We start from the raw sequence: 27,479 nt of genomic DNA, 5'->3' as shown, positions 1-27,479 counted from the left end.
CTCAGGCCTCAATCCTGCAAAGATTGAAGAACCTGTGTAACTTTACACACATTTAAGACTTAGCAGGATCAGGGCCTCAATGAGTACCTTTTGGATAAATCTACTAGAGGCAGCTTTCTATTGTTTTAAAAGAGACACATTCTGGATATCACAAATACTGGTACTTATTTGAGTCTGTGTGGTAAAAAGGTTTTGAGTTCAATAGAAAGACATTATTCCCTCTAAGACAACAATTTTATATCTCTAACTATTAATTGGTTCCTTATTTTTCCATTTCCTACCTATTGAGTTTCATTTACCCAGATAAGCTATTACCAGCAGGACAGTGGGGTGGGAGGGGGTATTGTTTCATGGTCTCTGTGTGTATATAATGTCTACTGCAGTTTCCACGGTATGCATCCGATGAAGTGAGCTGTAGCTCACAAAAGCTCATGCTCAAATAAATTGGTTAGTCTCTAAGATGCCACAAGTACTCCTTTTCTTTTTGCAAACTGTACAATAATTGTCTTTTTGTATGAGCACAGTCTATTCATCAGCACCACTGAATTTTTGCTATCTTAATTGCAGGGATACAGTAAAGATAAAAACCTTTAAAAAAAAATTAGGTGGGTTACTAGTCTCATTTTTAGATTAAAGCTAAAACCAATTGTAAAATTTACTTTTCATCCATTACACTGTCTATTTACATTTTGCATGTCACTCAGTTTGGTGAATGAAACTAGACTGGCCCTTTTAATTGTGGTGGTGGTTTGCATGCCCTCTGCATATTTCCATTCATGGGATGTGCAGCCTACATAAGGGAACATTCTTATAGTAGTGCTGTTAGAACACTCACTCACACCTCTTACCCCTCCATTCTGAGAGTGTAGCTATAAAAGGGAGCGTCAGCATAGCACTCCCTGTCATCTCACTTCCTTCCAACCACAACAGCACCTGGGCACAAGCCTGTTTAGATCTTATCCTTTGCTTAGTAGTGCCTTAGCTTAGTATGCTTCCAAGAAGGGGTGAAGAGTGTATCTGAACAGTCTATCCGTTTGAGATCATTGACATTTTCTAAGAAAGGCACTATATATATGAATGTACCAGAGTTGAGTGGTCTCCCTAGCTCTTAAATATTTCCTATTTCACATTCAGAACAAAGCAGTGCAGGTCATCACAGACAACATGGTTGCATTGGGCACTACCTAAACAAGCAGGAAGGAGCTCACTCATCCCAGCTGTGCAAGGAAGCAATAGCTATATGGAATTAGTGTATCCACTACACTATCATCTCAATTGTCCTGCATTTAGCGGGCAAGGACAACATAGTAGATCATGTCATCAGAGATCTCCTACAATTACATGTATGGTCTCTAAAGGAGTCAGTGATATAAAACACTTTCATCCTGTGTGGGTTTCTGGACATAGAACTCTTCACAACCACATAGAATGTGAAGTGTCTCTATTTTTTACTTTGGGGGATAGAGACGCTTAGTCCACACTGGATGCTTTCCTAAGTTGGGGAATGGGGCTGTCTATGCCCCATGACTAGATGGTGGAGTACTGCTTGCCAAACCATCCCAGGAGTAGGAATACGCAGAAGGTACTTGAAGAAAAGCTGGAGGTTACTTGCTTGTCACCAGAGTTCTTTAAGATGAATTCTGCATATTCCCACTCCCCTGCTCACCTTCTCTTTTATTCAGAGTTCTTTAAAATCCTGACTGAGGAAGTGGTGAAAGGAACTGAGGTGTCAGGGAGCATCACAGCGCTTCTTATAGCTTTGCTGTCAGGGCGTTGAGGAATGCCAAAGGAAGGAGCAGGAGGGATGCATGAGCACTCTTAACAGGCACTGCTACAAGAATGTTCCACGGTTTAGGCAGCAGAGCCCATCTTGAAGCAGACTGGTTACAAGTAAGTAACTTCCATTTCTCATGCGTTAGCACTGCTCTGTTTTGGTTCATTACACTGTTACGGTGTGTTTACAATAATATGGTTTCCCTGAAATTTAAAAAAACAAAACAAAACCCTACTATGAATATATTAAAAAAAAAATACCAAAAAAAATCTAACCATAGGACCTAAATCAAATGGTTTCTTTAGTTTATAACATTATGAAAACTATAAAATGGGGCAGGGGCTTTACCTCCCATGCAATTCTCTTCTGTCCCCGCCTGTGCAACTATCTAAAGATTCTAAACCTATCCTCAGCGCTACAGCTGATTTCCCAAATAATAAATAGGCCTAACTGGCTTTGGGCTAAGCTCCAACCTTTGATGCGTAGCACTCTATGCTACAACACTAAGACCTGGCCTACACTACGTGGTTAGGTCAACACAAGGCAGCTTACGTCAACCTAGCTGTGCATGTGCCAACACTCATTGGTCTCCCAGTGCTGTAACCACCCCGCTATGCCCACATGGTAATGCCATGGTCAATGTACTTAGGTTGATGCAGTGTGAGTGTAAACACAAGGTTAGTTATGGCGCCCTGTCTTCCAGCAGCTATGCCACAGTGCCCTACACTGACCGCTCTGGTCACAGAACCCCACAGCCCCCGGGGCTCTCAGAGACTGGAAGCCCCCCCCACTCCATTTAAAGCCCTGTGAATTTTTGAAATTTCTTTTCCTGATTGCCCAGCTTGGTGAGCACCTCTAGCGGCTCTCCATTGTTTGGTGCAACTGCCCAGCTGAGCACTCCGGCTACACACTCCAGCTGCTCTTCTGCCTGGAGTAGACAGGAGATATTGGTTCTCCTGGTCTGTGGGGAAAATAGGCTGTGCAGGCACAGCTCCTATCCAGCCATAGAAACGTCAACATCTCTGAGCAGATTGCTCAGTGGGTGCAGGAGAGAGGCTATGACAGGGACCAGCAGTAGTGCAGCGTGAAAGCCAAGGTGCTGCGGCAGGTATACCAGAAGTCCAGAGTGATCTGGTGCTAAGCCACAAACCTGCCGCTTTTACAAAGAACCTCATGCCATCCTGAGTGGAGACCCCACTCCAACATGAATATTTCCTGAGGACCCCAAGTCACAAGCCTCTGCTATGAACGAGGAAGAGTATGGGGGACAGGCAACTGGGGAATTCAACTGTACAGCGAGCCAGGACCTGTTTTTGATTCCAGTCAGTCCCACCAGTCAAGCACAGGAGTGCCTGATTCAGGGGAAGGAACCTCAGGGTAAGTGTGTAGATACATTTTCAATTCCAGGGATGGCATCCCCTACGTAGTAGGACACAATCTTTTGACTTTTCATTAATTTACTCATGCTAGACAAGGTAGTTGTACAACCAAGAGAGGCAGAGCTGCTTTTCATTCCCCTCTAGAGTTAGAAGGTGGAGGGATGCAGAGCAGCGTGTTTATAGACACATGTTCCTTGTGTCCTCCTGAGATCTCATGGAGCTACTCTACATTCCTCTGCCAAAGGTTTCTAGGGAGGGCTGCCTTATTTCTTTTTCTGTGGTAGGATGCTTTCCCGTGCCACTCAGCGATAACTTCAGCAGGCACCATTGCAGCACACAGGCTAGCAGCATATGGGCCTGGATGACTTCAGAATGCCAGCTACAGCTGTGTTGTCTTTGCCTTTGTTACCCTCAAGAGTGAGATATCAGCTAAAATAACCACCGCTTGTGGAAAACGGTGCCAATATTCAGTGACAGTGCCCTATATTAGTAGAATCCTGCAACTGAGCAATTCCCTCCTCATTTCTTCAACCGTTGGTGGGCCATATTCACCATGGCTGATGCTGTGACTGGCAGTGTGCTGCAAATGCTAAAACTGGAAAGGTGTCATCTACTCTTACCAACAAGGAGTCCAAGCAATTGGACATGTTTGGCAGGAAGGCATAATCCTCTGAGGTCTGCTAACTAATAGGCTGTTATGGGCAAGCATAACTTTTCATTATAATCTCGGATGACCTTTTGGGCCCGATTCATCCCAGAGGACATTTTCAAGGAGGGCTGAGAGGTCTCTAAGCATTTCCTGAGGGTCTCCTATGATGTATCTGATATAGGTCTTTGCAGCTATGACCTTTAGCAAACAGTTTTGACTGTGGAGCTCAGGCCTCTTTATCGAGGGCTCCTGCTGAAGTGCAATACTGGGCTAGATCCTCAGTCCCATTAAGGTTGCTTTGCACTCCTCCAGGAAAGCAGCCTTAAAGTTGGCTTAACTGACCAGTGGAGGGCTCCCTTGTTCAGTGGGCATAGCTTTGGGAACGGGCTCTTATTTTAGGAGCTCCTAGGCCGTGGCAATCCTTGGCTGCCAGAATAGCCCTTTAAGGCTGCTCTTCATTATGCCAGTGGACTAGATTGGTAGGTTAGCGCAAAGACTGAACCCCACAAACCAGGCCATTGTACAAGCAGCAGTACCCTTAGTGATTTATAGCATCAGCACAGAGCAGTGCTGCTCTGATTGTCCCTGTTGTAACTGGGTTAAACCTGAAGGCAATTAACTTTCTATGGCTTTTCGTTCTCTATGCTACCACTTTCCAAGGAACAAGCCATCCCTTCTCATTCGTTCAGTTGCAGGAAGAGATGGAACTTTCTCTTTCTGTAGGCTGCCATAGTCTCAAATATAACTGGATCCCTGAATAATATTATGAACTGGTAATAAGAGCTGTCATGTTACACTGGAAGAAATAGTGTTTGTGGTCACTGAAGGAGATTTGCAATCTTTAAAACACCATGAACATTCTTCCAAGGCTAAAAGAGACTTTCATGTTTTTCTGTGACCTTGTTTTAGCTTTCATACCTGTCCTTGAGCGCTCAGTGTGTAGTTGTCTTTAAGTTTTTGACCTGAATATTGGGGTAGGTTGTAATTTAGAATAATAGAATATCAGTGTTGGAAGGGACTTCAGGAGGTCATCTAGTCCAACCCCCAGCTCAAAGCAGGACCAATCCCCAACAGTGGATTGCAGTGCCTTGGCTCCACCCACCACTTCTTGCTGGCCCGCGCAGCTGAGCTGATACAGAGGGGTATCATAATCCGCTGCTGGAACAGGTTAGCAGCAAATTACTACCTTCCACTAGGCTAGAACAAAAAGGAACTGGACTCAAAGGTGTGTATCTGAGTACAGTGCTGCCTGGGGTGGTGCAGCTTATGTGCCATCCCTAGCTCAAGGCTGTGCCAAAAGGAAAACTCTAACCCATTATTTGAATAGCATATGTATCTTTTATTCTTATAATTTATTTATTATTTAGATAGCACATTGTGAATACTACTGCAGTTGGTTTCCAAATAAAGGAAGGCAAAGCCCTGCCCTAAGAGCTTACAGTTGCTTTGTGTCTAGAACATACCCAGTTTTGGCTACTTTGTATTAGTCCAACAATGCTTGAGATAAAGGGCCATGGTCTTTTTTTTTTTTTTTTTTTTTTAAAGTAAAGGAATAAACCTATTACCTGAAGCACGGACAGACTACTATACAACAGACAATACTAGGGAACATTCCAGACACACATCCGTTGTAAGCTCTTAGGGACAGGGATTTCTGCGGATTGAACCTGTGGTATAAATGACATACATGAAATTTTAATTTGAAAAACTCAACTTTAAGAAGTAGCTAGAAACCGCGTCGTACCCTCTTCATATGATCAGGCAACAAGAGTTGGGAATATTCACCCAGAATCACCTTGATGTTTCATTGATTGGAAGAGCTCTCATTGGATATCGGAGTGTTTTGGAAGAGCCCACCTAACGTCTGCAGCACATTGAGTTAAACTCTTATTGGGAGGTAACATAGTCCAATGGATAGGGCACTGGATTAGGAATTGGGAGACCTTGGTTCTTTTACCAGCTCTGACTCTCTGTAACACAGGGCAAGTCATTTAACCTCTTGGTTTTCTTACATGTGAATCTGGAATAGTAATGCTTACCCACCTTTGTGAAGTGCTTCGACCTCAGTGGATTAAAAAGTGTACATGCTCATTTTCTAGTCCTCCTCTGGCCTCTTGGTTTCTGCTGCTCCTAACACTACAGAACCGCTGAGTAATTAGCATGTGCAGTGCATTCAGTGACATTTCACAACCAGCCATGTGTTTTGCTTGTGATGTTACTTAGCATCCAGAGAAGAAATTCCAAGGTTTAACAGTCTGTCCCCCTCTGTCGCACCCGTTTGGTGTGTTGGTATCTGAACCTTGCTTTTTTTGTGAATAAAGGTATCTGAATGACCGTCAAGTGGTCCAGTAACATCAAGCCAGGCCACCCCAGCTTTGTACACTTTATCCCAGGGCCCTGAAATTAAGTTGATTTCATTCATTTATTGGAATTTGACTTCTAAAATTCATCTATTCCACATGTATAGATGTTACATAATGGAACAAATCACTCAACAATTGGAAACTCTTAATTTAGACTGACATTTGATAGCACCTTTTCATTAGATCAAGTGCTTTTTTTCTTTGGGAGGCTGAATGGTATCCCTAAGTTGGATGGGGCTGTCACCTCCTCCGTCCCCCCACCAAAGAGGTGGAGGGGTGTGTATGAGAGTGGAAAAAGTATGATTATATAATATATATGTGGAAGGACTTTCTCATGTAAATTAGATGTTCAGGATTTTGATCACTGATACGGAAGGGTGGAGATGCAGAGAGATTCTTTAGCATTAACTCTTCTGTCTGCATGAGTTTGAATGTTACTGTTGTAATCATAATTGACTTCCATACAGTTCCCTCCTCCCACCCCCACTTTTGGGACCTTAAAATCAAAGCTCCTATCTGCTTTGAGTGCATATTATTCAAGGCTAAATTTAAGATCTTGATATCCTGGTTGATATCCTTGCTTAGACAGCGCCCAACTTTTAGGGATCCCACCATCACGTTACACTGAAGTTGGCAGGTGATTGCACTTTTGTTGTGAGCCTTAGGTATATAAATCTCAGCCCCTTGACATCCGTCTTAGCCCCTCCTTCCATTTTCCTGTTTTCAAATTATTCCTTATATCTTCCAGTGTACCTCAAAGTGTCCTTTAGAATGAACTCAGTCATGCCCCTAATGTATTACTCTCCCATCCTTTTCTCCCTGGCATCCTGGTATTTGGATCCTCTCTCTCTCTTTTTTTTAAATGTTTTAATTTGCTACTAGTTTGTATAAATATTGGATAGCACCTCACACAAATAGGGTAGGGTGAAGAATTGCTTTATAGATCCTGTGACGCTTTCGGATAAGAGAAGATGTTTGACCCAGTGGCCTTGTCAGAAATTTCCTTTCTCTTCACCGTTGTGTAACGTGCAGTGTACTATTTAGCTGCTGCCCCTCGCACCAGAGGTGGCTACATTTTACTGGTGCTGCATGGATCTTTTAGGTGAAAAGATTCATTTCTGAGATTTGCTGACAGGAACATGTAGAATGGAACTGCTGCCTGCCCTTCCTCCTCCACTCCCGCACAGAAGGGGGAAAAAGCAGTTCTTTATAAATAGCTCTGTTCCTATCGTATTTGTAAATTCAGTGCTTTTTGTGTCACTGACATCACCCTCCTTCTCCATGGCAACTCCCTACGATGTCAAAATTTCCAGGCACTATTTGAGAAACTTAAAGCGCTAAATGAACAAGTTGATTCAGGATGTTCTAATTGAAAATAAATCAGAGCAGGAGGCGGCAGGAGGGGGTGTGGATGGGAGAAAATGGGCTTCTCTCAGCTCTAATCCTCTGGAAAACTTGCATCTGTGAATGCATTTTAGAACTCTGCTTGCCCAGTCACTCTTCCTTTTATAACTATCCCTGTCAAAAGGAGGAGGTGGGTGGACATCTTCTTTTCCTATCTCCAGCAGCGTGGAGAGAAACACTGCAGGTGACTAAGCAGCAGGATCCAGACTGACTCACTCCTGAGTTATTTTCTCTTTCGTTGTTTGTTCTTACCTTTTGGCCTGCAGCTTATATTTTTCCCCAGGCCCCAATGAGACAGAATTAGCAGCAGGCTTTATTGTTCCCTAATGTTCCTGAAAATATGTGCTTGTGGTTATACAGGTGAGGAAATAAAACCAAACCTTAATGTCAAGAAAATTAATCATAGTCTTTCTCTTGGCAGCAACGTTTTTATTAAAAATAGTTTTTGCTTTGAGTTTTGTCCAGGAAGAACTAATGTGTCTGACACATCGGTGAACTGAAAGGTTTCTTTGTAAACTGACCTGTGGAAAATACATCATTGCCCCAGTGGCAGGTCTACTGGTTTTAACTTGATTGCTGCAGTAATTGCTCTAAGTAGAAGTTGTTCTACCTGGAACCTTGTTTATAGAATTGGATTGTGCTGGGTTTGAACTGGGCCTCCTATTGTGGGATTGTAGTGGCTTCAACTGAAATACGAAAGCAGATCTTCAGGTTGGTGCAAGTTAATGTCTCCCCAGTTACTTCAATGGAGCTGTTCTGCTTTACATCAGTGGAGGATCTGGGTCACGGTGTCTAAGACCCTGGGAAAGTATCCCTTCCTTATATTGCAGTTTTGTGGCATTCCAAGCTCTATTGCTGAAATTCAACTTCCTGAAATGTCAGCTCCATATTGCATGTCTGATTTTAAAAATTGCTGGGGACGGATGCAGGACAGTTACACAAGAGCTGATGTCCATGATGTCTTTGCCTGGATAAGAACCCAGGAGCACTTAGTGAAATGAAAAGAAACCCACCATCTCCCCAAGGAGGGTAATGGAGCCCCATTCTCTGTTTTAGAAGAGCAAGCTACAAGTGCTCACGTTCTCCACTTTTCCAATGTGCAAGGCAAAGGAATCTATAATCACAGATTCTAGAAGTGTGAGGTCATGTTCCACCAATTAACCCTCCTCCACTTGGAGTAGAGCACAAGTCAGCCATCTTCTGATTTCAAGGCTTAGCTGAACGGAGATGCATGAATAATCTTTATATCCGTGAATCTTGATTAAAATATTGTCCTTGCTTCTGATGCAGAAAATGTCACTCAGCCCCTACTCCCATCCTCTCTTCTGAGATCACAGAATCAGCACATAATACAAAGGAGTCCCAGCAAATGTCTATTCATTGCAATGCAAACCTTAATAGGAGCACATATCTACAGTGGGATCCATTCAGTTTGAGCTGCAAGACTTTAATGGAATTTGTCACTATGGTCTCATCCATGCTCCAACGTGAGGACTTTATAACTTCCTTCTATTCTTCAAACACCTTTGCTTATTGCCAGGGAGAGTGGGCGTCTGGCACTTTCATATACTCCTCCACAGCAGCTGGCATCAGGCTAGTGCCGGTGAGTAAGCAGCTGCAAGGATGATGTGTGTTTGCGTGTGTGTGTGAGACACTGAACCAGGATCTTTCTGAAGAAGCTTTGAGATGAAATTGCTGAGAATTTTTGCCTGAAGCAAGGGATGTTTCCCTAATCTAAGACAAGCAGCAGCCTGCAATCAGAGAGACGCAGTGGCTAAAGTCAGTTCAGAAGAGAGACTTTTCACAGATCTTCTCAAGGTAAGACCCCTTTGGGTGCTGCGGTAGGGGGAAGTGGGCAATAGGGTCCAGCATGAGCTTCCCCCACATATGAACACTGGGTGTGATGAGATGATTTTAAAGCTTGGGGAGGTTAGAAGATCATAATACTGAGACAGATCTAAGCCCTTGTCTGACACTCCCTTTTCAGGCTGGAAATTTAAATCAACCAATAGGAACCATCTTCTCTGGCCTGAAGCCACAAACAGGGAAAGACTTTTAACCCTAGAGAGTCTACCTTCAGCCTGGGCAAATGGTGAACAATACTGGCTAACTACACTTCTAATTCAAATGCTAGGTACCAGGATTCAGATACTCGGGTCATAGAACTGTAGGATTCAGAGAGAAAATGTAATTTAGCAAACAGACCAGCTCAGAATTTTTGTTTATTAATGTATTTTGTGTTTTTGAAACACGGGCAGGGTGCTTGGTGCTCTGCAGAATGCAAAATTAAGATGGTCCCTGCCCTGGGAGCATATGTCTAAAAGATTTTTGTGACGCTAACATAAGGTTCTTAATTTGAGACTATAACGTGAGGAAATGCTGCTGAAACAAGAGCTTGAAAATATGTATTTGTACACCTGACTTAGCATTTAGCTGTGCTGACAACTGTTTGTGGAGGGGCCAGTAAACACTAGAGATCTCTCTGTCCCAGCAGAAGGGGGCTTTTGCAGGGACAGTTTGTTTTACTATCCCATATCCTTATTTCAAGATGGAACAAAATGGGTTTTGAATGCACGGAGGTAACTCTCAAAGAAGAACCAGTAGGCAATGGTACTTTACCTCTAAAATACCTTTCCTAAAAGCATGTTTTGTATTTCATATCTAAAAAAAAATTAAAGCTGAAAGCTCTCCTACAACAGAAGACAGGCTGGGAAAAGTATGCTGTGGGATGTGGTTGATTGCTGCCTTTTCATAAATTATAATCCTGGATGAGACATCATGCTCTGCTGCACTTTTTCAAGGTGCCAGGGCCATTAAGGAATACACTTGCTGAGCCTGGAAAGAGAACAGAGTGCAGGAGCATTCTGTTTTTTCTGTCTGTGGACTTGATCCCTATGCGCGCGCTCACACATCTGCAAACAGATCCAATTTTGCTCTTGGACAAAGTAAAGAAAAAAGATCTGTTTGGATCCAAAGAAGTTAGTATAATTGGCTAATTACAGTAGCTAAAGTTTGGATGGAAGAAACTGGCTAAAAAAGGACATCCTCAGAGACAGCTTTGCAGTCAGTTTTCTGTGGGGCAATGTCAAAGTCTTTCTTCGTTGCCACTTCTCTTTCCCCAGCTTGTGTGTGGTGAGGTAGGGAATACTGCCCAGAGACAAGGTTCTGTGCACAGTCATGTTGTATATGGCGGTGTGAGGGCGTTAGGTGAGATTGCCAAAGGAAGGGATCTTGTGCCCAGCTTTCTGGTAGGGAGTCTGATGCCTGTTTGGTTGCTGTTGTTTGGCAGTTTGATTCCACTGTGTGCGCATAGTTAAGACATTGTAATTACTTGCCAACTTAGAATCAGGAAGAGTCTATTTGCGGGAGATTGAATGAATGTATACTCTTAAGCATTAATCCAGGGCAGCTTCCAAGTATCCTGTTCGCTGGTTAGAAATAAACTGGTTATCCTGGTTAGAAATAAACCAGGGCAGAATGATGGCATAAGGCGGCTGAGATTTCAGAAAAGCAGAGATGTTCAGGGTATCTCCTTGTTGGGTGTGCTTGGAACATTTAAAGGAATTCTGCCCTGGTAATCTTTTTATTTACTTTATAATAGAATATTCTGCAGATGGACCCATCAGGAGCATACTTGTGGCAAGAAGGCAAGGGAGCACTGACAATTGCAGTCAGTCAGAGGGACAGTATAGAAGGTAGACACCACCACTAACTCTATTACTTGACATCTTTTAAACCTACTTTAATTCTACATAAATAATTTCCAGCACCAGCATTATGTTTCAGGTGAGATTTCCCTTATTCGGCAAAATTCTCTCTCCATTTTTGTTTTTGGTGCCAGCTTTTATTTCAGGCCTTTTGCAGGGCCTTTTGCTGAAAGAGCTAGAGTAATTAAAAAGAAAAGAATCCTATTTCTAGGGAATATAAATTGTGGTAAGCCTGGAAAAGTGTCCTTTAATTAAATACTGATCGTCCTCCTTAATTAAAACTGCCACTAAAAACTAGGCAGTCCGGTAGTTAAAGTAAATGATAACAGGACATGAGGAATACCTCTCAAATGAACATCAGAAACACAGTTACACAAATGTAATAAAAGGGGTGTATGTGCAGTGGCTCAGAAATGGAACAGAGCTTTTCACAGCTAATTTCAAACATGGTTCAGGGCAAAAATGGAATTGAAATTTGTTACATCTCATGAATGGAATTGAAATTTGTTACATCTTGGTGACCCCAGACCATTTCCTTGTGAGCAGTTGTTTGGATCACTGAAACCACTGGCAGAAATGGCACCCTACTTAGCAGTCTCAGAAGAGAAGCCAAAGACTGAATGGGCCATGGGGACTGAGCTCCTCCCATGCCCTAGCAGTTGTCCTGTTGTCCCAGAATTATGACACATGAGTGGAGCGATATGGAGAAGCTTGCACTACTACTGTTCAATCTGTGCATATTCTGTGGATAAAATCGAGATGATTTCGAGCCCACGTCCTGGGTTGTGCATGGTGCAACTTGGGGTGTGTAGGGACATTAAGCCATCTCTATACTCCCTTTCCCTCCTCCCTGCAACCTACTGAACCTGGGGCCACGAGGCCATTCCCTGGAATAAAGCAGGGCAGTTTCAGAGCTGCTCTGCCCTTCTTCAAGTTCAGTCTCAAACCCACCTCAACCATGATGCCCACAAATGGATGGGTGGCAGAGGTTCATTAACTGTGTGTGTGTGTGTGCACGCATAATGTATAAACATAACCTCAAAATCTGCAAATTATTCCCACAGTTGGTTTATGATGTTCCCTGTGCTCCTGTTGTTGCTACTCTTGCAGCTTCTCCTTCATCCTCTCTATTGTGTGCTCCTTCCACCTGTTTATAAGACTAAACTCTTCAGAGAGGGGACTGTCTCCTATTATATGTCTGTACAGCACCCAGCATAGTGGGGCCGGATCCTCAACAGGGCCCCTGGATGCTACAGTAATACAAATAATAAATCATCATAATCATGCCCTATTTTGTGCTGGGCAATGCCAGCAGCTTGCATGTAGAGACACTATGCCACACCCCCTTTCTCTCAGGCACACCTTTTATGCCGGGGGCCAGAATAGGGTTGCCAGCTTTCTACTTGCACAAAATCCAACACTCATGCTCTGCCCCTTCTCCGAGGCCCCCCTCCCTCTGTCACTTACTCTCCTCACCCTCACTCACTCACTCACTCATTTTCACTGGGCTGGCTCAGGGAGCTGGGGTGAGGGCTCCGGCTGGGGGTTTTGGGCCTGGGGTGGGGCCAGAAATGAGGGGTTTGGGATGTAGGAGGAGGCTCTGTGCTGGGGGGTGGAGTCAAGGGGTTCAGAGTATGGGAGGGGGCTCTGGGCTGAGGTAGGGGGTTGGGGTGTAGAAGGAGGTACGGGCTGAGGGTGTCCGTTCTGGGGTGAGGCCAGAAATGAGGGGTTCAGGGTACAGGAGAGGGCTCCAGGCTGGAGTGGGGGTGGGTGAGGGCTCCGGCTAGGGGTATAGGCTCAGGTGGAGCTGGGGAGGAGGGGTTTCGGGTGTAGGAGGGTGCTTTGGCCTGGGGATGAGAGATTTGGGGCATAGGTAGGTGCTCCAGGCTGGGACTGAGGGGCTTGGAGGGCAGCAGAGGGGCTCAGGGCTGGGGCAGGGGGTTGGGACCCAGGAGGGGATGAGGGGTGCAGGATCTGGGAGGTGCTTACCTCAGGCGGTTCCTGGAAGCAGCGGCTTGTCCCATCTCCGGCTCCTATGCAGAGGTGTGGCCAGGTGGGTCTGCGCGCTGCCTTGTCCGCAGGCACCACCCCGACAGCTCCCATTGGCTGAGGTTCCTGGGTGGCCAATGGGAACTGTGGGGGGTGATGCTTGGGGCGGCGGCAGCATGTGGTGCCCCCTGGCTGCCCCTATGTATAGGAGCTGGAGAGGGGACATGCCGGCTGTCTCCTGGGAGGTTGCGCGGCACAGAAGCTCTCAGGGAGCCTGCCAGTCCAGCTGCACGGTGCCGCCAACCAGACAGTCAACAGCCCAGTCAGCGGTGCTGAATGGAGTTGCCAGGATCCCTTTTCAACCGGGTGTTTCTTTTCTCCTCAGAATCTGACTAAATTAGACTGTAGCATCTGTGTTGTCTTATTGACAATCTTCTAGTTTTCAGACTTTCCTCTCTCTGATACACAGTGCCTCCTAATATGCAGTCTTTTTTGTTTTTATTACCCTCTGTTGCCTTTTTAATTAGTTGAAAGAGAACAAATTCCACTCTAATCTGTGCTTGATACTATTAACGTTGCATATGCATAGAAAGAATGATTGAACAGGTTATATTTTTCAAAGGGGGATGGGAGCTCAACCCAGCCTCCCACATTGTGGGCATGGTTTGCTTTCCAGGCCCCAAACCTTCCATTGGTGTGTGTGTGTGATGGCTGACATCTTGGCAGACACTGGCGATTGACCACGGACTCTCCAGACTTAAAATAAAAGTCTCTGTATCTTGCGTTAAACAATTGGGGACTGTAGCAGACTTGGATCCCCTGTGGATCAGCTACGCTAACCAATAGGTTCTACATGCAGTTCAATTATTTTTAGTATCCAAATAATCTACACTTAAGAGCTAACAGCCTTGTACTGTTTTCTTGTTACCTGGGCCAGTAAAGTCAGTGGTGGTCTTCCCATTGACTTCAGTGAGAGCTGGATAGGAGCTGATCCTTCAAGATTGTGGCCCTGGCCTTGATCCAGGAAAGATGCGCACATGTTTAATATTAAGCACATGGACAGTCCCACTGAGGTCTTAGAGACAGATTTCCTCCCTGTCATGTCCATCTTGAACTAGAGATCCCTGTTTTAATGCTCACTGAAGTGTCAGTGGAAAGACTCCCATTGATTTCAATGGACTTTGAGTCAGGCCCTCAGAGCAGACAGTGGCCGGAAGTACCTCTTTGTGTGAACAGTCATTCCTGAGCTCTAACTGCTTCAGTAAACTGCCCAATTTAGGCACACAAATGTAATTCGCACACACAAATCAGAGCTCTTGTGCGTGCAAAAGTGGGTATGGAAAATTGGTGTGCACAAATTTAGAGGCCACTATTGAAAATTTGAGCCCTAAAGTAACAGAGAAGTGTCTTTTTGTACATTTTACTGGCACAGATCTATATAAAGTAAGGGTATGTCTTTACTACCAATGTTAAAGCGCTGCCATGGTAGTGCTTTAACATGGCTGTGTAGTCACGACACCAGCTCTCTCCCAGCTCTGTCTACACTGTCGCTTTACAGCGCTGAAACTTGCATTGCTTGTGGGGAGGAGGGTTCACACCTATGAATGAGAAAGTTTCAGTGCTGTAAAGTGGCAGTGTAGACAAGGCCTAATTTTACAGGGACTTTGGAACCTGAAATACCTAAATCAGCCCTAGGACTATGTTTACAGGATAGCCTGAGAAAAGTATCTGGATTGTGATGGTCACTGGGGAAATTTTCCAACTTTAACACACACATTTTAAAATAGGTACTGCCAAATTTAAAAAAGAATTTTCAAGATGGCCACCCTAATATTTCTAGAGGGAATCTTTGCTCAATACTTGGATATAATCCATGATGATTTGCCAGATTTTCACTTTCCATGAACATTCTGCAGAACAAAACCAATCTTTCACTTGTTATGAATGTCAGTGACAAACAAATCTAAAAGTGTCACAAATACCACTGAGGCAAATTCATGTTATTAATTTAAACCAATTTTTGTGAATATATTTTTATAATATTCAGTGCTACTGAGGATATACAAATTAACACGAATTTTAAAAAATGGTTACATACTTATTAGATGAAACACTTTATCACTCTCCTAACTAAATTAGTATTTAGTTAGCCACAAATTAGCCACAATGAGAACTTCTAGATCAGCAGAACATGTTGCAGGTGTTCCCATTCATAACTCACACCTCACACTGATGACATTTTCAGAGCTGCCACAGGTGTTTTCAAATGTGATTTATTCTGAACCTGATTATGTTCTTGTAATATAAATATTTACCTGGAGAGAATCCAAAGGGGATTAGTGGTCATGCTCTGTACTGTGCTGAAGGAGATACTGGTTCAATTCCTGTACCTAGCCTCTCTCCCCACAGTAGGCCAACAGGGTCCAGAATTGCTGCAAAGGAAGAATACTTTGCCTCTTGGGGGAAGGAGCAACTAAAGGCATTAAACAGTGATTGCAACAACCTAATAGCTAATCAACAACTAGCACTGGTGCATTCAGTCTTGTCCCACTTAGCAGAATGCTATGCTCATGAATACGCATACTCTATTCTGGGCCATACCAACTGGGGACAACATCCAGACATACTCTGTATAACCTGTATGCACTTACTATATCTATAGAATCTGACAATACATACACCTAAGGTGAAGGTACCAGAGAGTCTTTCTGTTTGTCTTGGCGTAGGTTAGGTTAGAACTCAACTATGCAACAACCAGTATTGTGCTAAAGTAATGGGCCCTGGAGCAAGCAGTGTTTGCTGTATTCCAGGATTTAAACTTCACAGTTGGTAGCTTGGATGGGAGTTGGGGAAGAAAGGAAGGGAGAGGGTAAAAAGCGAGCAAAGGGATTCTCAGGGCTCCAAGGTGAGACAGAGAAATCCATAGTGGCAATGGAGGAGAAAATATTTGCTGGAAGGACCAAAACTTCATATAAAGAACATAGGTTTTACGTAGATCTTATGTAGCAGTTTCCAGAGCAGACAAAAGATGTGTACAAAAGCCCCTTGAAATGTAATTGTATATACAAATCTTTAAGTGATGAGTGCAACCAATGCATCCTTTGCAAACCTACCATTACTGAATTAAAATGTATTCTCTTAGAGATATGTGGAGTGATCTCAAACCGAGTAAGGCCTTGTCTACACCGGCAAGTTTCTACTCAGTGAAGCAGCTTTCTGTGCTGTAACTCCCGAGGTGTACACACTGCCAAGCCACTTAGTGCGCAGAAACTGCGCAGTTGTAGTGCTCTGAAAAAACCACCCTGATGAGAAGTGTAGAGTTTTCTGCGCTGGGTGCCAGTGTAGACACTGTGGTGATTACAGTGCTGCGATTGGCCTCCGGGAGGTGTCCCACAATGCCTGTTCTCGCCTCTCTGGTCATCAGTTTGAAATCTACTGCCCTGCCCTCAGATGACCAACCTGTCATCAGCCCCACCCCATACATTCCTTTGCAAATTTGAAAGTCCCCTTCCTGTTTGCTCGGTGATGCATACAGTAGTCTCGGTGCATCTTCTAGGTGGCCATGCCGGCTCCACGCACCAGGTGATCCCCTGCTTGGAGCAATGCCAAGCTGCTGGACTGCATCAGCATTTGGGGAGAGGAGGCTGTTCAGTCCCAGCTGCGCTCCAGTCCTAAGGATTATGATACCTAGGGAGAGATTTCACGATGCATGACAGAAAGGGGCCATGACCGGGACAAGTTGCAGTGCAGTGTCAAAGTGAAGAAGCTGCGGAACGTCTACCACAAGGTGAGGGAGACAAACTGCCATGCCAGTGCTGCGTCTACGAGCTGCTGGCTCTGCAAAGAGCTGGACGCGATACTTGGTTGCGAAGGCCCCTGTGGATACTTCATTGGCTCTCCAGTTGAGAGTGGACCGAACCAGGAGGAGGAAGTCTTGGATGAAGAGCAAGAAGGGGAACCAGAGGCAGAGGATGACTCGGAGGCCAGAGACGCGTGCAGTCAGGAGCTCTTTTCTACCCCGGAGGAGGCTAGCCAGTCACAGCAGTCAGATCTTGGTGAAGCGCAAACAGGAGAGGAGGCCCCTAGTAAGTGGATCTGATATTGGGAATTGCTGAAGCGAGTTGTTGGGAGCAGGAGGGTGTAGAAATCAGGCTTGTCTCCCACCGCATGCCTATTCTGAGTGGCAGAACAGGCTGTTGATAGACTCCCTCACTTCATGGGAATCTCCCTCAGAGATCTCCTGGAAACTCTTGTGGAGATACTGGGCAATTCGCTACCGCAGGTTCCTTGGCAGAGCTGCTTTGCTTCTTGCCCCATTAACAATAACTTTCCCACGGCACTTTGCCATCATGGGCCAGGGGACGGGACGGACCATTGCTGCACACAGGCAAGCCGCATAGGGGTCAGGGCGGAAGCTGCAGGCTTGGAGAAGACCCTCCCTGGATTCCCTGTTCACCCTCAGCAGTGAGATATCTTCCATAAAGATCACATCCTGTGGAAAGTGCGGGGACAGAAATGATTATCAGGCCCCCCCCCCCTACAGTGCTGGCTCTCTCCAAGAGCTAAGTGCCCAGTGTACAGCAGGGTCCAGGAATAGTGATTTACTCTGCCCCTGCGGTTACTCACCATTTTGGAGGTCTTGTGGCTCATGTGTACTTGCCTGGGGTCAGCCAGTTAGTGACAGGTGTGAGAGTACTGGCTGTGTTTTGAAGCATTGAATCAGTGTTGTCTGTGTTGCAAACAATACTGCTTCTGTAAAATGTTGCATTTAAACTTCCCAGAGATGACCTTGAAAGCCCAGCCTCCCTCTTTGTTATCAGCAGCAGAATGGCTGCGCAGAATTAGAAAGCAGCCACGAAGAACTACGGAGGACTTTCTCTGTGAGGTTATGATGCACTCTGCCACTGAGAAACAGGAATTGAAGGAGTGGCAGGATAGCAAGAAGAGGGACCGAAAGGAGAATGTGGCACACCAGAAAGAAGCTACGACGTGGCTCTTAAACGTTATGGAGCGCCAAGTGGGCTTGCTCCAGGCGATACTAGCTCTTCAAACCGAGCAGCTCCACACCTGCCCTCCCCTGCAGCCGCTGTCAGAAAATTTTCCCATGCGCTCTCCATGCACCCCCAACACACTCTTATCAACCTCCTGGCTCCACTCTCTACCCACAGCATTCCACTCCTCCCTCTTCATAGTCCAGCACTGTGGACTCCCACTACCCACTGCACTCAACACCATCCCTCTGCAATTTGGCCCTACTGAAGTACAGCACCTTCTGCACTGTCCTCCAAAGGAGAAGATTGGGTATGATCCCTGGACCTACACAAATCTGTAGCTGTCCTGGAACCCCTCCTCCTCTTGAGACCTTCCCTTCCCCCTTCTCTCATTCCCCTCCCTACTGATGAATTTTTTCATTTGACTCTCTCCTCCAGGGGTTGTCTTTTAATAAAAGAATTGTGTTGGTTTGAAAGCAATCTTTATTCTATTAAGTGAAAGCAAAAAGAGCACTGCAAAGCAACATACAATTATGTTAAGGCTCTTTCTTGCATCGTGTGCACCAATCACCTCCTAGCATTACAAGCACTGCAATCCTGAGCATAGCAACCAATATTAGTGGCTTTCAGCTTCAAGTTGATGCCTCAAGGCATCCCTGATCCTTATGGCCCTGCGCGGTGCCCTCTAATAGTCCTGGTCTCTGGCTGTTCAAACGCAGGCTCCAGGTGCTGAGCCTCTGCCATCCAGCCCTGAGTAGCTTTCACCCTTCCCTTCACAAATATTATGGAGTGTACAGCACGCAGCTATAAGCATAGGAATATTGTCATCGGCAAGGTCCAGCTTCCCATACAGGCATCGCCAGTGGGCTTTTAAACGGCCAACTGCACACTCAACAGTCATTCTGCACTTGCTCAGCCTGTTTGTTGTTGAACCACTCCTTGCTGCTGTCAAGTTGCCCTGTGCATGGCCACGGCATTAAGGGATAGGCGAGGTCTCCCGGGATCACAATGGGCATTTCGACTTCCCCTACGGTGATCTTCTGGTCCAGGAAGAAAGTCCCTGCTTGCAGCTTTTTGAACAGGCCAGTGTTCTGAAAGATGCCTGCATCATGCACCTTTCTGAATCAGCCTGTGTTAGTCTGTGAAATTCCCATGGTGATCCACAAGTGCCTGGAGAACCATTGAGAAATACCCCTTGCGATTAATGTAGTCGGTGGGTAGGTGGTCTGGTGCCAGAATTGGAACATCTGTCACCCCTCTGCAGTTCGGGAAGCCCATTTGTGCAAAGCCATCCACAATGTCATGCACGTTGCCCAGAGTCATGGTCTTTCGGAGCAGGATGCGATTAATGGTCCTGCACGCTTCCATCAACACAACTCCAACGATCGACTTTCCCACTCCAAACTGGTTTGCAACCAACTGGTAGCAGCCTGGAGTACCCAGTTTCCACAGTGCAATCGCCACGCGCTTTTCCAGTGACAGGGCAGTGCTCACTCTCGTGTCCTTGCGCCGCAGGGCTGGGGTGAGCTCATCACGCAGTCCCATGAATGTGGCTTTCCTCATGAAAAAGTTCTGCAGCCACTGCTCATCATCCCAGACGTGCATCGTGATGTGATCCCACCACTCAGTGCTTGTTTCCCAAGCCCAAAAGCAGCGTTCCACTGTGGTCAGCACCTCCATGGAAGCCACAAGCGATCTCGTGTCATAGCCACTATGCGTGGTGAGATCGAAGTTGCGCTCCTCTCGACTTTGTAGTTTAAGGAATAACTTGACTGCCACTCATGATGTGTTCTCAGAGTGAGCAGCATACTAGTCAGCAGTTCGGGATCCATTCCTGCAGCCTGAAAGAGGCAGGGCGTACAGTGCACAAACCATTGAAAGATGGCACCAAATGCGGATGGAAGCGCAGGGTTTGCTGGGATGTAAAGCAACGCATCACGGGGCATTGGGACAGGACCCAGGATGCCCCACAACCCCCACTCCCCCACTTTGCCACAAGTCTCTGTGGCAGAAGAGAAAGAGGTGCTCTGTGGGATAGCTGCTCCGAATACCACTGCAAGTGCCACAAGTGTGAACACGCTATTGCGCAGGCAGCTGTCAGTGTGAACGCACAACAACGGTTTCCCTTCTGTGCTCTCTGAGTGGCGCTGTAACTCTGCCAGTGTAGTGGTGCCCTAAGAGAGACACAGAGTGGGGTTGACTTGGCATTAAACGTTGAATGTAGATGTTTGAAATATGGCCAGCAGGAATATTTCATAAGCAGATGTAACTGTCCAGCAGCCCATGTAATGTTTTATATGTACTAGGGAAAGGTGTAGGCCAATCGTATACATGAGCAAAAACTCTCAGATGAGTGTTAAAAAGCAACGAAGAAATTAGGGTTTAAGTAGAAGTTGAAGCTGGAGGTTGAATAATAAAACTAATATGTTATAGCTATTAGCAGACTGTTACCATTTTGCTGGCTAATAAAGTAGATAGATTATACTGTATCTGAATTTGATTAATATCTCTACTTCAGATGATTGACCTAGAATAGATGTTCTGAACAGAGGTTACTATAATCTGTGTCCCTGTTTCCTCTGCGAAAGATTTCAGCCTGTACTTCTGTAACATCTTTAAGGATCTCAAAGCACTTCAAGAAACATGAATTCAACATGAATTAACATGAAGTCTAGTATCTGGGTGGGGTAGGTGTTAATAGAATCATTTTACAGATCTGCACACTGAGCAACAGAGTAGAAGGGATTTGCCCAAGGTGGCACAATGAGACTATGGGAGAGCTAGAACGTACTGACCCTCTGTAGTAACTTTGGCAGTGAAGGGATGATTTACCTGGTAGTTGGGGGAAGCATCAGATATGCCTTTAGTGTAACTCCTGCCACCCATATCTGGCGTGTAAGGCAGCACTGATGTGGTTAAACCTATTGGAACGTTTTTGGGACTAAATGTTACATTATTTCTATTGCATCCGATGAAGTGAGCTGTAGCTCACGAAAGCTTATGCTCAAATAAATTGGTTAGTCTCTAAGGTGCCACAAGTACTCCTTTTCTTTTTGCGACTACAGACTAACACGGCTGCTACTCTGAAACCTGTCTTTATTTCTTTTGCAATTCAACCAGCCTGAGAGTTTATTTTAAGGGAAAAGATGTTGAACAAGTGCATGGAAGTGATTTAGAACCAAACTGGGGCAATATTATGTACAGGAACCATTTGCTGAGCTACTGGCATTTTACCAATAGCAAAATGCCATGTATGCTATCCTAGTGATGGTTTCAAGCTTTTGCTTGAGTGTCATGTCCAGGCTGGATGGAGTAAACGGCTCTAAAATGAAGCTGGTTACTTTCTTGTCCCTTCTGAAGCAAATCTGTCTCCTTATCTAAATGCTTTGTGTTCCTGATGGGAGTCCTGCTGTGTCTGTTATTCAGGCTTGGGCCCTTGTACTTTCAGTAGTCAGGTGCTCCAGCTCCTCTGTAAATAACCTTGGGGGGCCAACAGCCAATGAGGCTGCTGAATGTGGATGTCCTGTGGTCTCTAGACAGAACTCAGTTCTCCAACAGGGATGAGCAAACTCTGCTAGACTAAAACAATCCCCATCCTTACATCCTTCTGCATTTCAAGAAATGGAAGCAGGATTAAAGTGTAAACTCTTCGCCACAGTCCCTGCCTTGTTCTGTGTGTTTTTACTGCACCAAGCACAAATAGGGCCCTGTCCTACTTGGGACTCCAGGGCACTACTGTAATACAAATAGTAAAGAATTAGATGTGGATGGTCTTGCTTAGCTAGATGCAAGTGCTGAAATAGCTTAGGAGAGGCTGTTCTTACACTATTTCTAGCTGGAACTGAAAGCAAACGTGAAAAAATTATATAATTAAGTAAAATAAATGAGAACACGGTGAGAGGCTCTTCTTGTGAGATTCCCTGCCAGCTGTACAGACTCAAGGTCTGCATGGTTCAGATAAGCCTTGGGTAAGCACCTCAACTTTAGAATGCTTATCTAAATTGCACCTGAGCTCCAAACCTGCTGCTGGATTGCCGCTCCCAGTCTCCAGCACATATCTGGGGCCTGCTGCAATAGAAAGCTCCTTGAGTCTGATCCACGAAAGATGAGAGCGAGGGGGCGGCAGCAGGTGGTGAGTACTGGTGCTGGGTTTTGTGCTGGGCTATGAGGGAGAGAGATAGAAAGGAGACCCACAGCAGCCGATTGAAATAAGGCAACGAGTTTCTCCCTTTTGGAGACATGGTGTGAGGTGGTTCAGATAATTTGCTGTATTTATAAATCAAATATGCAGGCTGAGCCAGTGAGGGTAACCATTACACCCTGCTGTCTTGTTCCCCAGTTATGGCTGCCATAGGGGAGGCAGTCCTGGGGTTGGGAGAAGCAGTCTGAAAGAGCAACTGGGAAGAGTGATCAGAGGCAAAGGGACAAATTGTAATTGGAGGGAAAATATAGATAACTTCAATCCAAGCGAAAGTCTATTTTCAAAAGTGCATGGGATGCTAGGAATCCAAGTCATACCTAAAAAACCTGGAAAATGTCCTAGTCTTCATCAGGGGCACCACTTCAGATTTTGGTGTAGGGGAGGGGCAACCTTAACCATGATTCCAGTGGCTCCTTAGGCGCTTGAAAACTGTAGTTTTTTTGGCAGATAACCTAACAATTAGCTGACGGGCGCATTATATCTAATTCCTACATAAAAGAAAGAAAATTAAATAAATATTAGACCCACTCAGCTTTAATACTAACATGTTCTGACATCTTGTAGCAAGTCACTTAAGGGACACTGGTTAGGTTTAAAATTTTAATGTATATTCTTACTTTCCTAAGTATCAGAGGGGTAGCCGTGTTAGTCTGTATCCACAGAAACAATGAGGAGTCCGGTGGCATCTTAAAGACTAACTTACTTTGCTACTAACTCTGTGGAGAGAGAGAGAGACCCCCATCAGGACTCCTGTGCTCTGGGAGAGGAGTGGGGTCTAGTGGGTTACAGCGGGGGGCAGATACATCTGGGTTCTTTATAAGAACATTAGAATGGCCATTCTGCCATGCTGCATAAGACCAATGGTCCATCTAGCCCAGTATCTTGTCTTCTGACTGTGGCCAATGCCAGGTACTGCAGAGGGAATGAACAGAACAGGCAATCATCAAGTGATCTGTCCCCTGTCATCCACTCCCAACTTCTGGCGAACAGAAGCTAGGGACATGCAGAATATGGTGTTGAACTCCTGCCCATCCTGGCTAATAGCCATTGATGGACCTATCCTCCATGAACTTATCTAGCTCTTATTGGAACCCTGTTACAGTTTTGGTCTTCACAACATCCCCTGGCAAAGAGTTCCACAGTGAAAGAAATATGTTATTTTATTTGTTTTAAATTTGCTGCCTATAAATTTCATTGGGTGACCCCTAGTTCTTGTGTTATGTGACAGAGTAAATAACATTTCCTTATTCAATTTTTTCACACCATTCATGATTTTATAGACCTCTATCATATTCCCCCTTTGTCATCTCTTTTCCAAGCTGAAAAGTCCCAGTCTTTTTAATCTCTCTCTATACGGTAGGTGTTCCAGACCCCTCATCATTTCTGTTGCTCTTCTCTGTACCTTTTCCAAATCCAATACATCTTTTTTTGAGATGGGGTGACCAAATCTGCATGCAGTATTCAATGAGCGTACCATGGATTTATATAGAGGTGATATATTTCCATCTTATTATCTATCCCCTTCCTAATGATTCCCACTATTCTGTTAGCTTTTTTGATTGTCAATGCACATTGAGTGGATGTTTTCAGAGAACTATCCACAATGACTCCAAGATCTCTTTCTTGATGGGCAACAGCTAATTTAGACTCCATCATTTTGTATGCATAGTTGGGATTATATTTTGCCATGTGCATTACTTTGCATTTGTCAACACTGAATTTCATCTGCCATTGTGTTGCCCAGTCACCCAATTTTGTGAGCTCTCTTTGTAACCATTTTCAGCCTGCTTTGGACTTAATTATCTTGAGTAGTTTTGTATCATCTGTAAATTTTACTACCTCACTGTTTACCCTTTTTTCCAGATCATTTATGAATATGTTGAACAGCACCAGTCCCAGTACAGAGCTCTGTGGGATACCACTATTTACCTCTCTCTACTCTAACCATTTATTCCTACCCTTTGTTTCCTATCTTTTAACTGGAGTGCCTGGCAATGCTTTCAGGATCATCTAACAATCCTTAATTTAATGACAAGGCTTTTGTTATCTTAATCACCCTGCTTCTGTTTATAAACAAACTCCCTGCCCCAAAGGCTGAAGCTGGGAGCAGTACAGAATTCATCACATATCACATTCAAGATGTGATGCAATTAAGAGCTCCCAGCTGAGGTAGGGCATGCACTGTGAGGAGACCTCGGGTACAAAACTCAGAGGGGGGCTAGAGCCGCCCCCTGCCCACCCTAAATGACGCTCCTGGTCTTTATTTAAGATCCAAGACTACTGAGGTTCACGTCAGGCTTTGAGCTGCTCTGGCTCCGGGCCTGCCGACAGGGGAGGGCAAAGAGGGCAATTGGCCAGGGGCCCGGGTGATTTAAAAGGCTTCCTGCCCGCTCTCGCTCCGCACCGCTCCTGGAAGCGGCCGGCATGTCCCTGTGGCCCCTAGGGAGGGAGTCTCCGTGCGCTGCACCTGCCCTGAGTGCTGACTCCGCACTGGCCAATGGGAGCTGCGGGGGCAGTGCCTGCAGGCCGCAGCGCGCGGAGACCCTCTGGGCCCTCCGCCTAGGAGCTGCTGCCAGAGGGGTGTGCCAGTTGCTTGTGGGAGCTGCCTGAGGTAAGCACCGACCCCCTGCCCCACTCCTGCACCCCTGCCCCAGCCCAGAGCCCACACCCCACACTCCCTCCTGCACCCCTGTCCCAGTCCAGAGCCCACACCCCCTCCTGCACCCCTGTCCCAGTCCAGAGCCCACACCCAAGCTCCCTCCCAGAACCTGCACCCCAACCCTCTGCCTCAGTCTGGTGAAAGTGAGTGAGGGTGCGGGAGAGTGAGCAATGGAGGAGGAAGTGGGGATGGAGTGAGCAGGGGGTGGGGTCTCAAAGAAGGGGTGGGACAGGAGCGTGGTCTCGGGGCAAGGGTCTATGGGTTTGCACGATTAGGCAGTTGGTAACCGTACTGGGCAGGCTTGTGGAAGCCCTGGCTGTGTGGGAAGAGTGTGCCCAGCAGCGCAGCTGGCAGCTTGTTGGACACCAGCCAGCAGAAGCGCAGCACCGCCCAAATGTCAGGCGGACCGCATCTGCATGGGCGTGGCTTGTGCGTGTGTGGGGGCCCAGAATTGCTGTCAGCAGGCTTGTCTTTGGCTCCATCCAAAGTCCTCATTCTGGCAAGTAAAGCCAGGCTCTTCCGTCTGTGGCAAAGCTTGTCTCCATGACTAAGATGTGCCTCTTGTTTTAGAGGGCTTTGTGCAATGCTCCCGAAACACTTAAAGCCGTGGGGGATCAGTCTTGTGTAGATTTAAAGGCAGTCCCAAACCTGGGTGACTCCCTGTACAGTATAAGTGAGATTTCTTTGTGCTACTCTCCCAAACTTACCCATATAGACCAACACTCACGGCCTGGCACAGTGGAGATGCATAGAAGTAGCAGATGCTATTGACAGTATGCAAGAGTGTAACAGACACATCTCAGCAGCAGGCACATCCCTTGCCAACCTGGCAAACAAGGGATCGTGCTCTGATCCTCCACATGGCAGCACTTTGCAGCTCAAATTGCAGTCTTCTGAAAAAAACCCAGGAGTACTTGTGGCACCTTAGAGACTAACCAATTTATTAGAGCATAAGCTTTCGTGGGCTACAGCCCACTTCATCGGATGCATTGAATGGAACATATAGTAAGAAGACAGATATATATGTACATACAGAGAAGGTGGAATTTGCCATACAAACTGTAAAAGGCTAAGTAATTAAGATGAGCTATTATCTTCTGAAGGGAGAGCTGCTGGGAGGCTAATGCTGGCCCTTCTCTCTTCTGAGCCCTGTTTGGTGTTTGCCATCACTAATAAAAATGTTCCCTTTCTTGGATACAACGGCTCATGGGACTCCCAACTTTACATGCCCCAATAGGAGCAGGCAGGCTAATCCGCAAATAGAAAGGGTCTTGGCTAACTTCACTTCCTAGACACCAAAGAGGCTGCTGGAGGGAACCAGTAGGAAATCTCTTCGGCAGGCCTCAGCAGACAAGGACCTGTAGATAATGTAGGGAAGCAGTGACTGCACTTCCTGTCTCCAGCAGAAAACCTCCTTGTGAGTTCTTGGCAGACTGTCAGAAGCTGTGAAAAGCCGAGGAGAGAATATTGATCCCAGTCATTGTAACACAACATCAAACTTTATTCCAGTACAGGCCACAGTCCCTACGTACACGTCCTCACTCTGTCTAAGGGCAGGTCTATGCTACCACTTTAGTTGATCTAACTTACATCGCTCAGGGGTGTGAAAAAAGACCACCCCCCTGAGCGATATGAGTTACAGCGACCTAAGAGCTGTCCATACCCGTGCTATATCAGCGGAGATGCTCTCCCGCCAACAGAACTTCCGCCTCTCATGGAGGGGGAGTAATTATGCCGATGGGAGAGCGCTCTCCTGTCGGCATAGAGTGTCTTCACCAGACACGCTGCAGCGGCACAGCTGCATTGATGCAGCTGCGCCAATGTAGCGTTTCCAGTGTAGACCTGCCCTTGGTATTATCCTCATGATTCTCTGTACTACAGTCGTTCCTATAGATCCCAGCTGAGATCCTGGGCCCATTGTGCTGGGCACTGTACATATACATAGTAAAAGACACCCTGTCCTGAAGAGCTTGTAATCTAAATAGACAAGTGAAGTAGTGGGAGGGGAAACTGAGGCACTTGGAGGTGACTTACCCGAGGGGATGCAGCCAGTCAGTGGCAGGGTCAGAATTCGGACCCAGGTCTCCTGAGTCCCACTTCTCTGCCCCATCCACTGGGCCATGATATCTGTCCGTGGTGCCCATGTCAGTTTAATTAATCAGGGTTACTTACATCATGGATTTTTTTTTTTTAAATTTAATACCATGTTAGCAAAACACACACACACACACACACACACACACACACACACAAAAGGGAGTAAATTACACAGTGAGGGCTGAGGGTATTTTTATCTTTGCTCTTTGGACCTAATCATCTTGGTGTTTAGACTGGCATTGTTTGCAATAGACTGTTGCAATAAG

This window comes from Eretmochelys imbricata, chromosome 6 (assembly GCF_965152235.1).
Source record: "Eretmochelys imbricata isolate rEreImb1 chromosome 6, rEreImb1.hap1, whole genome shotgun sequence".
Classification (NCBI taxonomy): domain Eukaryota; kingdom Metazoa; phylum Chordata; order Testudines; family Cheloniidae; genus Eretmochelys; species Eretmochelys imbricata.
This window is presented reverse-complemented; position numbering follows the sequence as displayed.